Here is a 17,258-nt window from a genome sequence, read left to right as displayed (position 1 = left end):
TCTAGCACAATATGAGAAACATCATATATACCAATCTCTGTAATATAACATGCTTGTCGCAGGCAAGTGTAGAGACAATAGACACCATACAAGCAACACCTTCGCAACAAGTTAACCATACAAAACACATCACATCATACATACCAACCTCAGTCGATGGCGTCACCATGAATACATACATATCTGTGACTAGTTCCGGCACAACACAATTGAACATTCATGATAAATCTCCAGAGTATTTATCAAATTACATGAGAGCAAAGAAAGAACCAGTGCTGTTGATCTCTTCTCAGCTTACCCATTAAGTTTACCTCGCAAGGAAGCCCAGGTAACAACCACTTGGACATAGACCCGGTTGTACAGGTTGTCGCAGAGTGAGTACCACGAGGCTCTCCATCTCCTCTTGAACAAGAAGGTGCAGAAGACCACCAACAGACCCATCACATATCTGGAACCAGTGGCGACGAAAAACGAAACCATGTCACCATCACCTGCATCTCGATGGCTTTCTCCTGGAATTGGCTCCGGCTGTGAACATTTCCGCGAGAGAGGGGGGCCACAAAGGCCCGCGTTGCCAATATAAATAGATGCCTGGTCTTCAAGTGTTTGCAGTTGATTTCCAGCCGGTATCTTTCCTTCCAGATTGTTGAAGGACAGGTTCAGGCGACTCAATGATGTGAGAGCCGACAAGCTTGAAGGGATCTCACCAGACAACTCATTTTGTGATAGGTCAAGTGACTCCACTTGCACTAAAGCGCCAATATTCTCAGGAATTTTGCCGTTGAAGTTGTTCGATGATAGGTTCAGGTTCTTCAGTTGTACAAGAGTGCCGATCTCTGCAGGGATCTCTCCGGTAATACTATTACAGGATAAATCAAGATTCACCATGTATATGATTTCCCCTGTATATAATCTCTCTTGACCTTTTGTGAGTACCGTGAAATTCACAGTGTAGTCAATTAGTTGATTTTGACCAACACCAAATTCAGAACTAGAGGCATACTGAAGATAATCAGTTTTGTCTCTTGTTTGTGCCATGCCTGTGGGACTAAAAATGGATCTCGGTATGCTCCCCGATATATTGTTGTAGGCAAGGTCCAAATATTGAAGATTGACAAGTTTTGAAAGCTCGACTGGAATGGGACCATAAAACGTATTGGATCTCAGTCGTAAGAATGATAGAGACAATAGCTTCTCCCCAATCCATGCTGGTAAAGTCCCAGAGAACTGATCATGTCCGAGATCAAGAAAGATGAGTCTTGGGCATTTCTGGAGTAGTGAAGGAAATTCACCCGAGAGGTTGTTGTTTCTTAAGCTTAGATTGGCAATACCCAGGCCTGTCATGTTTGTGCTGGATTCATTGACTAGGCAATCGGTAATTGACCCATTGAGACCATTTCTTGATAGATCTAACAATCTCAATGCTCGCAAACTGCACAAAGAAGATGGAATGGCGCCAGAGATCATGTTGTTATATAGAAGAAGTGTCCTAAGCCCCGGCGCTCCAAAGTCTAATGGAAGTGGCCCAATTACTCTGTTCCCACTGAGATCAAAGCTAGTGAGATTGCTGGGAAGCTTAGGTATTGGACCATCAAGCTGGTTAGAACTGAAATCCATTACGACTCCTCTCATAAATTCCATTGTTGATGGGAGGACCCCTGAAATCTGATTATTTCGAATATTGAGATACTCTGCTGAGGAAGCTGCGATCCAAAACCAACCTGGTACAATGTCATTTATGCTTGTGTTTGATATATCAAGATTCCATAAGTGTGTTTGCCATCTAAGCCACATTGGAAATTTAGGCCCTAGCTGGCAGGACCGAAGGTGAAGCATTCTTAGACTGAAAGGAGGAACCCATGTTGGACTCACTGTGATGGTTACGGAGTTGTGTGACAAGATCAAACTGTCTAACATATCTAGACGCGATAAATGGCCTTCGTGTATGACCCCATCTAGGTTATTGGAGTTAAGGTCCAAAATTGTCAGCTCCGTGAGCTCTCCTATCCACAGTGGCACATGACCAGTGAGTTTGTTATGATCGAGAACCAGCCAGCTCAGGTTGCTTAATGCTTGTACTGGTGCAGTTGGCAGGCTTCCAGTCAGATTGCTGTCCGATAGATCCAGCTTCTGTAGTTTATTCCTTGAACAATTGGGTAATCGATGGAGTAATTCTGTTATACTCCCATTGATATTGCTCGTATAAGAATATAATACCTCCAGATTACATAGGTTCTTCATATTGGATGGCATCATGCCAACAAGACTATTTGCTGATAAATGAAGTTCCACCATGGAGGTCATATTACCTATCTCGTCCAGAAACGGGCCATAGAAACCATTGTATGAGATATCTAGATACTTGAGGCTAGTTAAATCCCAAAACCAGTTGGGCGTGCTACGCTGATGGAACTGGTTGCCCACAAGAAAGAGTGTTTCAAGAGATGTCAGATTTGAGAGTTGAAGAGATTCATGGCTAGTTCTAAGCTGGCAAGAGGTAAGAAAAATAAATTTCAGAGTTGGAAGCATGTTAACCACTGGAAGCCAGTGAACAATTGCACTGAGGTCCACGTAGGTCATATCCAGGTGCTCAAGGGAAGTTAACCGTGACAACCACATGATATCCGTGGAGTATGTGCCATCATGGATATCACGGTCCTGGTACGAGGACCGAAGATCTAAGTATTGTAAGTTGGAGAGATTACCGAGCTGCGGTGGTATCCTTCCGATGAACATTGACATTGATAGGTCAAGATATCTCAACTTATGGAGAGAACCGATGAACTCCGGTATCTGCATCTTGTCAAATTCATTGAAGCTGAGGTCGAGATACCGCAGATGTTGTAAACCGAGCAACGAGGAGCTTATGTTGCCTGCTAGCACCTTCCTACTGTCACTGTCGATTGTGTAACCGCTGCCTTGGAGATCGAGCTTGACAACATGGCCGGTTCTGTTGCTGCAATAGACACCCTTCCACCCGCAGCAGTCGTCACCCTTCCATGACGAAAGGAGGTTGGCCGGGTCTGAGAGACCTGCCCTGAAGGCGAGAAGGGCAGACCTCTCACTGGCTATACAGGTGGTGTTTGTATCGTTTGGCTGCGGGGTAGATGTGTGCTCTGTGGTGCTCTTGGCTTGAGCGAACAAGAGAAATTAAGGCTATGGCTATCTGGATGTAGGAGAGTTGAAGCGTGTCCATGGGTGATTTTGCCATGAGTATGTGTTCTTGTTGGTGTTGGATTTCCCATGGTATGCATGATATCTCTACTACTATAATGCATCAGTTTTGAAATTGGATTTACACTCCACTCTTGTTTCCCGCCAAGTAACACAAACTCACTTCTAGCCGTTGATTTCACCACATATCCCCTTATCCACCCTTCATCAGCCCTTAGCTTCACTGAATCGGACGGCTGCAATCAGTTGGATTCGTCACCACTCCCTTCCCGCGCTGTCTCCCGCGCGCTCGCGCATTCGGAGGCTACTCGCACCTTCCCGATAGCTCCACGGCTCACGACGTTTGGAATAATTTAATTGAAACAGAGCCCTGCGCGCGCGCTCTGCTGGAACGGAAAAGACTGCATACCTTCAAGCTTCATCCCGATTTCAAAAGGAAAAAACAAAAACCTTCATCCCGGGCTAGCCCAAGGCTATCATCCTGCCACAACTCCATCCCCGTTGTCTCCCATTGCCTGTATCTCCCCACTCACATCTTGCTAAAATTCCATTTCCATCTGCTTGCAGAGTACCTCAACTCTTTGACGACCTTGCTATTGAGATCGCAGGGCTTGGTTGTTCTGAAGTGTGCCACTCTTGCGCCCCGTCTCCGTTCATTCAGATTCGCGCGTCTTCGTCTCTTCGCTCTCTCCAGCCGCGCCGTACACCGGCAAGCCGCCATGTACAATACACATTCTTTGTGCGGACGGCGAACAGCACGGGAGGAAAGCACAGGTGAGTTGCTCCTTCTCTACATTCCCGTTTTTCTTTTTCTGTTGATGGTTATGAGTTTGGAGAATTCCTTTATGTCAGATTGCTTCCTGTCATTAGGATTAGCTGGTTATACCTTGTTGATTTTCTTGGCTATTTCTTTGCGTGCAAGGTGTTTGCGTTTTTGACTAAGCCAGTGTAAGTTGCAGATTCTGTACGTAGACTACAAAAGCTACTATGTTTTGAGATAAGTGTGTCACGAAAGATGATTTGATTATTTTTCTTGATTTTTTATGACTCTGCTATTTTATTTGGGCCATTTCGTTGTTCACATTTAAAATATTTATTTTGATAGAAATATGATTGACACTCATTACTGACGGACATCAACTGCGATAATGAATTCATATTTTCTGTTTACCCATGAAAAAATGATTGTTGGCTAAAGAACATTCTCTCTCTCTCTGTCTCTCTCTCTCTCTCTCTCTCTCTCTCTCTCTCTCTTTCCCCCTCTCTCTCTCTCTGCATGCCCTGAAATGTAAATTCCAGTTTAGTACCAATCTTTTCTTGTGTGTGTCTCATTAAGCTGATGATTGTAGATCAATATCGTCACCTAACTGAACAAACCGGTGCTGTACCAACGGATCCTTCTCAACGCAAACGTTACCGTGATCGGGTTAGGTATATGCAGATGACGCCACAACAGAGAGAAGCTTATTTGAAAAGGAATCGTGAGTACAAACGAATCAAGCGAGGTGACAGTGCAATTAGTAAGACTGTGCAACCCGTAAGAGGGGAGACCAGTATGAGTACCAATGATAACACACACTTGCCAACTGAATCTTCTACGACGCCAGAAGGTACTTTGTTGTGTGATGATAAGTAAAATAAGCATCTTCATTATACATGATTAGGTGGTGACATTAGTCTGCAATTTGTGTGCCAGGGAAAGAAGTGGCCGTGACTATGTTACAAGAACAAGAAAGCCTTCCATTTTCAGGTTCTATGACACACAGTTCAGGGGTCCATCAAAGTAGGTGTCTGACAAAAAGGAAACGAGGTTGATAAAAATATATTAATTCAGTACTAATACATTTCTGTTTACTAATATTACAGACTAATTTGTTTGTTGTAATGTCAAAAACAGTGACAACAGTCGATAGTTATGATGTGTCTGCATCTGACCAAAGCGTCCTTGTTCAGCCAAACATGTGCCACCCAAAAAAGGGTACTCGGCTGAAGATCAGTCCATCTGGAATTTCTGTATCTCCTATTGCTTCGGAAGGCCAAGCTGTAATTGATGCGCAAAAAAATAACAGTGGATGTAAGCGGCGACACGGCACTAGCTGGTATTCCCAATTGGCACCTGAACAAAAAGAAGCATATTTACAAAGGGGCCGTGAGTATAAAAGAAGAAGAAAGTCTCAAGACGCAAGTTGCAGCCATGCACAAGATACATCTGATGGGGCAATCAGTAGTAATTTACAAAATACAGTTGGATATACTCATGTGCAACTACAAGGTCATACCAGCCGTCAACATGAAGATCTCATCTACCTGCCAAAGGATTCTTTTCCTGCCATTCAAGGTAATCTCAGTACCAACTAGCATTTATCTATTATATTGGTCCATATAAAACATTGTGTGACGTATATGATGATTCGACAATCAACAGATAACATTGGGGAAACAGGAGAAATGCTTGGATATAATGATGACCCTGATGAAGAAATTCGTATGTTTAGTGGGCATGGTAAGTATTATTGTACTTAATCGACAATATTACTTTTAAATATGATTTGTATTTCTAATCTAGCCTAATAAAAAATGCAGGTTTTGAATTTCAGTCGTATTTAGAAAATAATAATGCCCAAAGTTGCATTCAGGCAGATCCATATGATCATATATATCAAAATTTACCCACTGATTATCATCTTCTAGATCAAGTTCCTGACTGTAGGCATTGCAATGCAAAAAGGTTCCAGTATGAGAAACCAACATTTTGTTGCATGGGTGGAAAAGTTAAAATAGTAACTCCACCAGTCCCTGATGAATTACGTCGACTGTACAGCAGTCAAGATCCAGATGCGAAGTATTTCCGGGATAACATACGTTACTTCAATTCTCACTTCTCCTTTACATCTCTTAGTGTTGTCTTGGATCAACGTTTTTGCAATAACAGATCTGGAGTTTACACATTCCGCGCACAAGGTCAAATTTATCATCGAATTGACCAATTAGTGCCAAAGGATGATGGGCCCAAGCATCTACAACTGTACTTTTATGACACTGATGCAGATTTACAGCAAAGATTTCGTCATTCACCTAACCTTGATAAAGATCTCATCAGAAAATTGTTGGGCATACTCTCATCTAATCCTTATGTCCATATCTTTCACTGGTAGAAAAAGAGGCTTCCGTCCAGCCCCATTAGTCGCGAAACTGTAGGAACCGTGACTAATGAAGTCTTTAGTCGCGGTTCGGCAGACGAACCGCGACCAAAGGCCTGGGCCCAGGGCGCTCGGTGGCCAGCTGGTGCACGTGAGGGGCTTTAGTCGCGGTTGGCCAGGCCAACCGCGACTAAAGGTGCGCAAAGGCCTTTAGTCGCGGTTGGCCAGGCCAACCGCGACTAAAGCTCCTCCCCTATATATACCAGTTCAGCACGCTCACTTAGCCATTTGGTGCCACTTCTCTTCACAAGCTTCACAAGGGGGTGTAGGTTTGCTTTTGGTTCCTCTTATGCACACAAGGTGTTTGATGAAATGCCCTAAGAGGGTGAAACAAACATGATATGAAGTGTTGGAGCCACACTTGAGGTTCCTCATTTATTTTTTCTTTCTCGATCGCGGTTAGCAACTTGAACCTTTCATGCATGTGTGTCATTGATAAAATATGCATGTGTGCAGTTCATTGTTTAATTTATATTGTTTGTAGCTAGTTAGTTTAACAAATGCATGATGGTTAATTATATATTTTATATTATAATAATGCAGATGAATCGGCAATGGATGTACGGTAACCGACTCTCCGGCGAGTTCACTACGGGTTTGAAAGATTTCCTCGTAGTGGCTAATGCGAACAAGCAGGGGGGTTTTGTTATCTGTCCATGTGTTATCTGTAAGATTCAGAAGGGTTACTCTTCCTCAAGAGATGTTCACATGCATCTGCTTCGGCACGGTTTCATGCCAAGCTATAATTGTTGGACCAAGCATGGAGAAAGAGGGGTTATAATGGAAGAAGATGAAGAAGGGGATGATTTCATCGATGAAAGCTATCTTGCTCATTTCGGTGATACTTTCATGGAGGATGCTGAAGGTGAAGGGGAAGGTGAAGAAGAGGCACGTGATGATCCCGTTGATGATCTTGGTCGGACCATTGCTGATGCACGGAGACGCTGCGAAACTGAAAAGGAGAGGGAGAATTTGGATCGCATGTTAGAGGATCACAGAAAGGCGCTGTACCCCGGATGCGATGATGGTCTGAAAAAGCTGGGCTGCACACTGGATTTGCTGAAATGGAAGGCAGAGGCAGGTGTAGCTGACTCGGCATTTGAAAACTTGCTGAAAATGTTGAAGAATATGTTTCCAAAGGATAACGAGTTGCCCGCCAGTACGTACGAAGAAAAGAAGGTTGTCTGCCCTCTAGGTTTAGAGGTTCTGAAGATACATGCATGCATCAACGACTGCATCCTCTACCGCGGTGAATACGAGAATTTGAATGAATGCCCGGTATGCACTGCATTGCGTTATAAGATCAGAGGCGATGACCCTGGTGACGATGTTGAGGGCCAGAAACCCAGGAAGAGGGTTCCCGCCAAGGTGATGTGGTATGCTCCTATAATACCACGGTTGAAACGTCTGTTCAGGAACAAAGAACATGCCAAGTTGTTGCGATGGCACAAAGAGGACCGTAAGTCGGACGGGGAGTTGAGACACACCGCAGATGGAACGCAATGGAGAAAGATCGACAGATGGTTCAAAGATTTTGCAGCTGACGCAAGGAACATAAGATTTGCTCTAAGTACGGATGGCATGAATCCTTTTGGCGAGCAGAGCTCCAGCCATAGCACCTGGCCCGTGACTCTATGCATCTACAACCTTCCTCCTTGGTTGTGCATGAAGCGGAAGTTCATTATGATGCCAGTGCTCATCCAAGGTCCGAAGCAATCCGGCAACGACATCGATGTGTACCTAAGGCCATTAGTTGATGAACTTTTACAGCTGTGGGGTGGTGTCCGTGTGTGGGATGAGCACAAACAAGAGGAATTTGACCTACGAGCGTTGCTTTTCGTAACCATCAACGATTGGCCTGCTCTTAGTAACCTTTCGGGACTGTCAAATAAGGGATACAATGCATGCACGCACTGCTTACATGAGACTGAAAGTGTACATTTGCCAAATTGTAAGAAGAACGTGTATCTTGGGCATCGTCGATTTCTTCCGAAAATTCATCCAGTAAGAAAGAAGGGCAAGCATTACAACGGCAAGGCAGATCACCGGCCGAAGCCTGCGGAACGCACTGGTGCTGAGGTATTTGATATGGTCAAGGATTTGAAAGTCATCTTTGGAAAGGGTCCTGGCGGACAATCAGTTCCGAAGGGAGCTGACGGGCACGCAGCCATGTGGAAGAAGAAATCTATATTCTGAGAGCTAGAATATTGGAAAGTCCTAGATGTCCGCTCTGCAATCGACGTGATGCACGTTACGAAGAATATTTGCGTGAACCTCCTAAGCTTCTTGGGCGTGTATGGGAAGACAAATGATACAAAGGAAGCACGGCAGGACCAGCAACGTTTGAAAGACCCTGATGACCGGCATCCGGAATGGTTTCAAGGTCGTGCCAGCTACGCTCTGACCAAAGAAGAGAAGGTCATCTTTTTTGAATGCCTGAGCAGTATGAAGGTCCCGTCTGGATTCTCGTCCAATATAAAGGGAATAATAAACATGGCGGAGAAAAAGTTCCAAAACCTGAAGTCTCACGACTGCCACGTGATTATGACGCAATTGCTTCCGATTGCTTTGAGGGGGCTCCTGCCGGAAAATGTTCCAGTAGCCATTGTGAAGCTATGTGCATTCCTCAATGCAATCTCTCAGAAGGTAATCAATCCAGAAGTTCTACCACGGTTACAGAACGATGTGATCCAATGTCTTGTCAGTTTCGAGTTGGTGTTCCCGCCATCCTTCTTCAATATTATGACGCACCTCCTGGTTCACCTAGTCGAAGAGATTTTCGTTCTCGGTCCTGTATTTCTACACAATATGTTCCCCTTCGAGAGGTTCATGGTAGTATTAAAGAAATATGTTCGTAACCGTGCTAGGCCAGAAGGAAGCATCGCCAAGGGCTATGGAAATGAGGAGGTAATTGACTTTTGTGTTGACTTTGTTCCTGACCTTAAGCCGATTGGTCTTTCTCGATCGCGGCACGAGGGGAGACTAAGTGGAAAAGGCACGATCGGAAGGAAATCAACGATATGTATGGACGGCCATTCTCTGACTGAAGCACACCACACTGTACTGACCAATTCCAGCTTGGTGGCTCCGTACTTTGAGAAACACAAGAATATTTTACGCTCGGACAACCCGGGGAAGCCTGAATCCTGGATTAGGAAGGCCCACATGGAGACTTTCGGCAGTTGGTTGAGAAAACATTTAATGAATGACAATGATGTTGTAGATCAGCTGTACATGTTGGCCAAGACACCATCTTCGACTATAACGACTTTCCAAGGGTACGAGATAAATGGGAATACATTTTACACGATCGCCCAAGATAAAAAGAGCACCAACCAAAACAGTGGTGTCCGCTTTGATGCAGCAACCGGGAATGGGCAAAAGGTCACATATTATGGTTACATAGAGGAGATATGGGAACTTGACTATGGACCCTCCTTTAAGGTCCCTTTGTTCCGTTGCAAATGGTTCAAGCTAACAGGAGGTGGGGTAAAGGTGGACCAGCAATACGGAATGACAATGGTGGATTTCAACAATCTTGGTTACCTTGACGAACCATTCGTCCTAGCGAAAGATGTCGCTCAGGTTTTCTATGTGAAGGACATGAGTAGCAAACCGAGGAAACGGAAAGATAAGAAAACGATCAGTACATCATGTGATGATCCAAAGCGCCACATTGTTCTTTCAGGGAAAAGAAACATCGTGGGAGTGGAGGACAAGACAGACATGTCAGAAGATTATAATATGTTTGCTGAAATTCCGCCCTTCAAAGTGAACACCGACCCAAGCATTAAGTTAAATGATGAGGATGCTCCATGGATACGGCACAATCGTAAGCAAGCAGGGACACAAGGGAAGAAATGATGTGTAATAATTTATTGTACCAAACTTTGTTGAATGGATCATGTGAATTATATTACCCGTGATGTGTTTGGTGTCCATTTTCGAATGATTCGAGATACCACTGATGAATTAGTTTTATTTTTCTGAATTTTTTGATATATTATTTGTATTTTTAACATTTTGAATTGAATTAGTTTTATTTTTCTTAATTTTTTGATATATTATTTGTATTTTTAGAATTTTGAATTGAATTAGTTTTATTTTTCTGAATTTTTTGATATAATATTTGTGTTTTTAACATATTGAATTGAATTAGTTTTATTTTTCTGAATTTTTTGATATATTATTTGTATTTTTAACATTTTGAATTGAATTAGTTTTATTTTTCTTAATTTTTTGATATATTATTTGTATTTTTAGAATTTTGAATTGAATTAGTTTTATTTTTCTGAATTTTTTGATATAATATTTGTGTTTTTAACATATTGAATTGAATTAGTTTTATTTTTCTGAATTTTCTGATATATTATTTGTATTTTTAAGATTTTGAAAAAGAAAAAGTATTTTGAAAAATACCTTTAGTCGCGGTTGTTCTGGCCAACCGCGACCAAAGGTTGATAATTAACAAAAAAACCGTAAAATTTGATAATTAACAAAAAAACGTATATAAAACTTGATAATTAACAACAAAAAAGTAAAACTTGATAATCAATATATACAATGACCCCGCGCGTCAATGTACAACGATCCCGCTTTAAAAAAATGTACACGACCCCGCGCATATACGGAGAGGGGGCGGCGAGGGGGGCGGCGATGCGCGCGGTGTTTTTTTTTGGATCGAGAGGGGGCGGCGAGGGTTATACATGTGTGTTGTCCTCGCCTCCCTCTCCGTGACGCCGTCGTCTGCCGCCCCGTCTCGCGCTCTACCGCGACACCCTCTCCCACCCCTTCCTCGCCCCCTCCTTTTGCCACCGCCCTTTCGCCACCGCCACCGCCACCGCCCCCCTTCTTCACTTAATTAATTTGTTTTTACTACATGTTTTCAGGACTGACATAATGGCGGACGATAGAGCTGACCCGATTATGGACAACTATGATCCGGACGGTGAAGCACATATGTTCGGCATCATAAACAGCGATATTCTATATGTGCCGACCGGAGAAGAAGAAGATGATATCTCTTCTTATCTGAACCTTGACGGTGAAGATGAAGGGCGCCGTCAGCAAGATGATGCCGAACAAACGTCGATAAACGACGATCTTCAAATGGAAGTAGCAACCACCTCCGGCGCCGAGGTATATATATACATTGAGCCTCTGGTGATACAAACTAACTGATTTGAATAAATATGTGTGTACTAACGCGCGCGACTCTTTCTTATTTTAGCCCTCGGCCGGATCGTCGAAACAATCGAGTACGTCGTCAAAGCGTGGCGCAACCAAGACGATGAAACAAGGAGAAACATGCACCATCGAGGTTGTCGACAGTGCAACCGGCAGGCCGCTGGAGCCCCGCAAGAACGCCACCAAGTTTGTCAACCAATGCGGAGCCATTGTTAGAGACAACGTCTCGATCACCGTCCAGGAGTGGAATGAGCCAAAGAAGGCACGAATTGATGGTTTCACTTTTGTCGATAAGAGAACAAAAAAAGATTGCTTCAAGAAGCTTATGGAACATTTCGTTCTACCTCCGGAATACAACAAATTCGATGAGGAGGGTAACAAGATTGAGGAAAACAAGGAGAGGAGGAGGCTAGTCAAACAGTTCGCTCTTCATAAGATGGCCGACGCATTCCGGAAATTCAAGCAAAATCTAGCCCATGACTTTGTCAAGCAGAACAAGACTCCGGATTTCAAAGGACAATATGAGAAACTGAAACATGATTGGCCAGAATTTGTGAAGCAAAAGAAATCGGAGCAGTTCATTCAAATATCAAAAAAAATAAGGAAAATGCGGCTAAGAAGGAGTACAATCATGTTATGGGGCCAGGAGGGTATCGCCTTTGGGAGCCTAGGTGGGAGAAGATGGAGAACGAGCTGAGGGCGCGAGGAATCCGTCCAGGTACGGAGGGATGGGACCCAAGGGCCAAAAGCTGGTGGTACGGGCATGGGGGAACGCTGAACCCGGAGACAGGGGAGTGTGTTTACCGGGGCAAATTAATTAAACCCACCCAAGCCCTTATTAACGCAATGAAGGATGCTCAACAGGGGAAGATCAAGTTCAACAGAGAGAACGACGCGCTGACAAAAGCCTTCGGGAATCCTGAACACGGAGGACGTGTACGAGGCATGGGGCACATTCCGTGGAAAATAGGGTTCCCCCAGAACGATGACCCGTACGGTTACAGAAGCCGTAAGAGAAAGATGGATCGGGAAGCAGATGTTGTGGCGCGGTTGGCATCGGAAATGGATGTGATGAAGAAAACCATGAGTGTACTAGTAGCCGAAAGAGATGCAGCTCGGGTGCAGCATGAAGATCATCCAGCGGATCTCGGAAGCCAGCAGCGGAGAAGCAACGTGGCTTCCACGGAGGCCCCACCGGCTGGTGCAGATGCACCGACGATCGAAATTACTGCACCGGAGCCTCTGGTGGTCCAAATTACTGCACCGGAGCCTCTGGTGGTCGAAATTACTTCACCGGAGCATCCTCGCTACCCCGTGGACGATATAAAGGAGATGAAAGAATGTCATCTGTATTATCCTATCGGGAACATGTCCATGAAGGTAGCCATCGGCAGTGCTTTACCATGTTTACCTGGAGCACTCCACCACAACAACCCCATTCAAGATGGCTATGCTCGTGTCACGGTGGAGGACATAGTCCAAGGGTTTGAGGACCTGGAGATTGACATTGCTACACCTGAAGGGGAGAAAAGACTTGGAGATGTCAAGCGCCATTTCATTCTATGGCAAAAGAAGTTTATCAAGTTTCTAGGCGAGGCGCCAAGGACAACAAGTCCACCCCCCTATGGTGGTGGTGGTGGCGGTGGCGGTGGTGGTGGTGGTGGCGGTGGTGGCGGTTCACCTACACCTCCGTCACGTCAGCCGACGCCGCCCCCCAGTCCACAACGTCCGGCGGGTGATCAGCCGCCGCCCCCCAGTCCTCGTCCGGCGGGTGATCAGACGCCGCCCCCCAATCCACCTCCGGCAAAGAAGCAGAAGTAGTCCTGGATTATTAACCCGGACCCTTATGTACCTAAGACCACAAAGGTACCGGAGCCATCACTGAAGCCTCTCCCCACAAGGCCTTGGGAACGTAGTGCCGAGGAAGTCGACGCGGCCGCGGCTGCTGATTTGGAGAAATGGAAGGCGGACTGCAAGAAGAAAAGAGAGCCCGAGCCCAAGCCAGTATTTTCTGATGAGCAAAAGAAGTGGGCTAAGTCATTTTTGAGCACACCGTCCCAAGCCGCGAAGAATCTGCCTAACGACTATGCACGTGAACTTCGCAGGCAGGCACTCATGTTCAAGGAGAACAAAGAGCGGGAGAAGGCCGAAAGTAAAAAAAGCGGGAAACAAGTTGCCCAGCTCGGGGAACAAGTAAACAATCGATTGCCCCGCTTATAGTGGAAGCCTTCTGTCCGGATGCCCCCGAGATCATACAAGCTGCGGCAGCACAGGGATTGACTGTAACGAGTGCCAGAGAACAAGCGGCCAACTTAGGTATTACTCTTCGTGAACTGTTAGGCCTTGATGAGGCGCCAGTGAAGGAGGTAGTAATTACATATGTCAAGAATGGGCCTCTCGTCGAGCCTGCGCAGGAAAAGGATCTACCTCCACAAATGAAAGGTCTGCTGAAATGGTACAAGGGTTACATAAAAAATAAAAACGCCAAAGAATATATTTATGCGGAAGTTAGACATGAGCATCACTTCAAACATTACTATGTACAAATTGAACTGAGTGAATTGTTCCAGCTTTTCAATCTGCGCGAGCTCGATAAATCTATCATCAGTTGCTACGTTCTGTAAGTGATTTATTAATTTCTACCCCATCTCGTTCATATCGCCTGCACTATATATATGTCCTAACTATATTGTTGTGTCCGCTATTATACATGCAGAATGAAGATTAAGGAATGCAGAGTAAGGAACATCCATGATGTTGGGTTCATTGACCCACACATCGTTAATGGACATGTGTTGGAGCGTCACCCCGCCGACGTGGAGGCAGACCTGTGGCACTTTCTTACAAAGCAGGAACTCAAAAGTGATATTCTATTTCCTTACCATTTTGAGTGAGTGTTTCTGTCTTGAGCACATTCTCTTTTGTTTACTCCATGCATGGTATGTGGCCGGCTAATCGATGAGTTATGCATGACGTACTGTGCATGTATCGTGTCCGCGGGTTCCACTGGATTCTGCTAGTAATTAAAGTTAACACCTCAGAATGTCTCGTCCACGACTCTGTGAATATGGATCCAAAGCTTTGGGGCGGCATGAGAAGAATGCTGCAGAAGTAATTATTTTCATTCATTTGCGCTCTATATCGATCGGCCTATTTCGTTCATTTCCTAATATCAAGTAACTAATTAATAACTCTCTTGTTCATTTAATTTTCTTTGCCTCGTAGGGTTTGGAGACGGTTCGTAGATACAAAGGTCGGTGAATTCAAAAAAGAGCTAGAATTCAAAATGTTAAAGGCTAAGAATGCTGGGGATATTCAGCCACCGGAGACCAATCTATGTGGATACTATGTCTGTGAGATGATCCGGAGATACACCTCTGAGCGGGTTCCGAGTGATACCAATGCTAAGAGGAATAACCTCCGGTGGATGCTTAGTCTAGAAGCTCGCTTCCGACCACTTCAAGAGGAACTAGCTGGATGGTTCAGCAGGGAAGTCCTCCATCCTAAAGGAGAACACTATTACGAGGACGTAGAACTTTATATGCATTAAATCATGTATGGAAACTTGTTCAAAATTGTATATGGTCATCCGATGATATTGAATATATATTGTATATTCCTCTTGAATTCTTTTTGGTTCTAATTTCAAATTTATTTGAAATTGTACATTCATATGCATGTATGTAGTACCGTAGAATATATGAAACTCCTTCAAAATTAAAATAAAGCACAAAAGAAATAAAACAATACAAATTAAACAGAAAACAGGTTTAAGGGGGGGGGGGGCTAAAACCCTAAACCTGCGGCGGCCTTTAGTCGCGGTTGGCCAGAAGAACCGCGACTAAAGGTCCTCCGCCCCGACGGCCACCTGGCGCCCACGTGGACGGGCCTTTAGTCGCGGTTCTTAAGCAACCGCGACTAAAGGGGGGGGCCTTTAGTCGCGCCCGTTCTGTCGCGGTTGCGCAACCGCGACTAATGGCAGTTGCGAACCGCGACCAAAGGCCCTTTTTCCACCAGAAGTCTCGGCTCCATTCCAAACCTTTGCGAGTATAGGATTGAGCTCAACACAAATATTGCTTTAGACCAGAGAGTATATAATGCTCCGACAGCATCACAGGTGGCAGCAATTTGGGTCGAGGGAAGCGATCCTCGAGGTCATTTTGATAGAAGTATCATGATTTATGGTGTATCAGACCGTCCACAATATATAAAAGCATATCATGGTTGCTATGATCCACTATCATATCCGTTGTTTTTCCCAAACGGAGAGGTCGGATGGAACTTGGATCTGCCCAGATTAAGTCGACATGCTAGGAAAATAATAGACAATCAAGCAAATGATTTTGATATAGAAGGTAAGTTTCCATCATACATTAATTGGTTACATGCTCAAAGTTTTAGTTTCTAGAACTATTTAATAATCATATATTATTTTGGATTCTGTAGGAATGCTAGAGAATAGTTCTGGTTCTTGCATCTCACCAAGAGAATATTATTGTTTCAAGCTGCAAATTAGACCTGGGAAGTTTAACATCTTACTCTTTGGAAGGCGATTGACTCAACAATATATAGTTGATATGTACATTAAGATTGAATCAATAAGATTGGCATTCTTGTCAAAGCCATCAACTCAGGTTCTCATCAGAGCAGATTTGTATCAAGGATTGGTCGATAGCATTGTTGCCGGTGAAACACGTGAGTGCATGACAGGTAGGCGCATTGTGCTTCCCCCCATCATTTATCGGAGGACCAAGAGATATGCGTCGAAGATATCTGGATGCAATGGCTTTGGTCCAACGGTTTGGGAAACCAGACATATTCCTTACAATGACTTGCAACCCACATTGGGAAGAGATAACTTTTTTTTACAAAAGGAGGATGACCCCCGGCCTCTGCATCTGGGAGATGCATACGGCCACTTTATTGATTATTCTCGATAACCATACAAAGTATTACAACAATGTGTCTGAATCCACCATCTTGGCAACATGTGCCGCTACTCCTATCCCATATGATGAGGGGGTGCTAGCTGGGCCACTACCCAAACCACTCACCTAAGCCTAACATCAAAAGCCGGAAGCCGAAACTCATTCGGTAACCCTAGCCGAGCCACATACTGGGTCTGAGGCGCAATCCGGTCAGACGCACTCGTGTGTCGTCGCCGCCATCTTCCACAGGTCCGTCTTCAGATCAAATTGAGGCTTCTACCTTGTCTGGCCAGTCTGCCATCGACGTCCCCATGACGCCAGACAGCTTCCTCCTCCTGCACGAGTCCATCTCCGCGCATCAGACGCCGAGTCTCCACAGCACCATGCCGCCGAGATCCGCCATCATCAATGTGAAAGATGAAGCTCCGCTCCACCAACGTCGCCGTCCTCTAGTCCCTCGAGTCCGTGTGCACCTCCAAGAATGACGCCCCCAGGGGGGAAGACGACACCAGAGAGCCGCCGCCATCCGATCTACTGATCTAGGGTTTCCCCCGGAGGTAGCAGAGAGTGGCCTTGAACATCTCCACGACAATGCCTTCAGGAAGGGAACGGCGCAGACAGCGTCGCCATCGCCGGCCTTGGCAATAGCCAATAGCAGGTTTTCACCCGGATCTGATCGAAGACCTCCATCTCTCGTGCACGGGTCGCCGCCATCCTTGCCGGGATCTGGAAGATCCCGCAAGCCAGATCTCCGTAGGGAGGAGCCCCC

The 17,258-nt window shown here is 45.0% G+C and overlaps 1 pseudogene; it reads right to left on the bottom strand.

Annotated features, from left to right (window-relative positions):
- Positions 1–208: 208 nt before the first annotated feature.
- On the bottom strand, positions 209–3,196 carry LOC119319566 (annotated as a pseudogene).
- Positions 3,197–17,258: the final 14,062 nt, after the last annotated feature.

This window comes from Triticum dicoccoides, chromosome 6A, assembly GCF_002162155.2.
Source record: "Triticum dicoccoides isolate Atlit2015 ecotype Zavitan chromosome 6A, WEW_v2.0, whole genome shotgun sequence".
NCBI classification, from domain to species: domain Eukaryota; kingdom Viridiplantae; phylum Streptophyta; class Magnoliopsida; order Poales; family Poaceae; genus Triticum; species Triticum dicoccoides.
Note: the sequence above shows the minus strand (reverse complement) of the source record. Positions and strands in the feature narration are given on the sequence as shown.